This window comes from Pteropus vampyrus, unplaced genomic scaffold (genome assembly GCF_000151845.1).
Source record: "Pteropus vampyrus isolate Shadow unplaced genomic scaffold, Pvam_2.0 Scaffold190, whole genome shotgun sequence".
Lineage (NCBI taxonomy): Eukaryota > Metazoa > Chordata > Mammalia > Chiroptera > Pteropodidae > Pteropus > Pteropus vampyrus.
In genome coordinates this window covers 1,844,570-1,846,782 of record NW_011888971.1, presented here as the reverse complement: position 1 = coordinate 1,846,782, position 2,213 = coordinate 1,844,570, and positions in this window count along the sequence as shown.

The following is a 2,213-nucleotide window of genomic DNA, read 5'->3' as shown; positions in this document are numbered from 1 at the left end:
GTCTCCCCATCAGACAGGCTGAGGGTGATAATCTCTCGTCCTAAGTTAAAAATTCCCAAGAAAGGACAGTTAATTGGTCCAGCTAGGTGCCCATCCCTAAGACAAATGACTGTGCCAAATAATTAGGACCTATAAGAACATGGACACTGAATCACCTCATTAAAGTGGAGAAAGAACATTTCCCACAAGAAAAGAGAAGACAAAACAATAGATGTTCATTGTATTAGAACTCTCATTGTCTTCAAACGAGAGCACCAATAGTATATAGAAGTATTTTCGTTTGCCACACTTTTATCCAAAGAAACCAATGTTAGAACTGGTGCAAATTTTCAGTCTGGAAAAAATGTTATTTTGATCAAAAGAGACATTTAAAGGTATAGCATTCACATGTTCCAGCCTCGTGTGTGTGTGTGTGTGTGTGTGTGTGTGTGTACTGTGCCATAAGGATACTATAGTCTGGTAATGCTGGGTTTCCAAATTTTAGACTTCCAAAATGAGCAAGAGGAGGTGTGCAGGAAGACACAGTATAATTTTTGAGCACTAACTATAACCATAACAAACTAACAATAACAATAATTAACCAAACTCCTTATTATGTCCAATGAACATCCATAGCAAACCTCGGAAGTAAATATTATACCCCTTTCACAGATACTGAGTCTGAGACTCACGGCTGATGAATAACTAGCCCTTATATGTAGAAGAGGAACCAGAATTAAAGCACAGGTCTGCCAGACTCCAGGCCTCCAGGTGTTAAACCTCACCTGTTTGCCATTAGCAGCCACCCTCTTAACACTGCCATTGAACTCTCAACTTTATACTGTGAGCCATATTTATATAGAAACTCATGACTTTGCAACAGTTGTACAGAATTGCTACTAAACAAGCATAGATATGTTAATTAGGCAAAGTGCCTTACTATAAGCTTAAAATTATTAACATTAACAAATTATTGATTTATGGCATTATCTTAAACTCTCCCCTTCCTAGTTTCTCTTCCCTTTTCATCCTCCTGTTCTTCCTCTCTTCCCTTCCCATTCCATCTTCCTTTTCCTTCTACCTTTCTTTTCTATGTCTCTTCCCATCTTGCAGTGAGACACAATAGTGATGTGGGTAGGAACATGGGGGCTAAAAAGAAAAGCATACAGAGGCGGAGAGAAAACCGACGTGGTTGGACAATTGATTACGTTGAGCAAATGAGTAAAGATATAGATGATAATGATGGGCAGATCTTCCCCTGTTGGGGAAAATACTAACATGGAAACCGGGAAAGCTTGAAACAACCCTGAGGTGTTGAACTGGAAATGTAGGTATCATCATGAACTCAATTTAAAAAATATAAATAAATGTGGAAATATATATGCTTGTGTGTGTTTACATATGATATAATATATTCCTAGTTCTACATATTATATAATATATTCCTAGTTCTGCCCTCTGAAAGGATCTACATGAGGTGATACCCTAGGAGCTCTGAGCACATTGAATGTATGGATTTTGGTTTCTAATACCGTGCTCCCCTAAAAGGAACCAAGACTGTATGAAACCATAATGACGGAGACATGTCATTATACATTTGCCCAAACTTATAGAATGTACGGCACCAAGAGTGAACCATAAAGGTAAAGGATGAATTTGGGTGGTTATGATGTGTCAATGTAGATTCGTCATTGTAACAAATGTCCCACGCTGGTGGGTGATGATAATGGGGGAGGCTGTACGCATGTTAGGACAGGATATTTAGGGATCTCTGTACTTTCAATTTTGTCGTGAACTTTAAATCGCTCTAAAAAACTAAGTCCGATGTATTTTTAAAGTTTTTACATACACACACACGAAATAAGGAACCGAGACTCTTTGAGGAAATACCAGATTTTAGGGCTGGAGCAGGAAAACTACAATATGAGCCCAAAATATTTTGTGACAAATTAAGGAAGTGCTCAAAGACTAATAGGGACATGTTTAAAGGACACAGAAATCAGCTTAAACAGGCTCTCATTGGCCCAATTGTGTACAATTTGAGCATAAAAATAAATACAGTGACAGATTATGACCTATTGAATAAATAGGAGTCCATTGCATTACAAAATAAGTGGGGAGAAAGAAAAAACTTTTCCTTTTCAGTATAATGCCGACCAATAAATGTGAAAGGAATGACGTAAACAGAAAATCATTTACCAAACATGGTAGTGGCTCAGGCTGAAGTTGTCAGC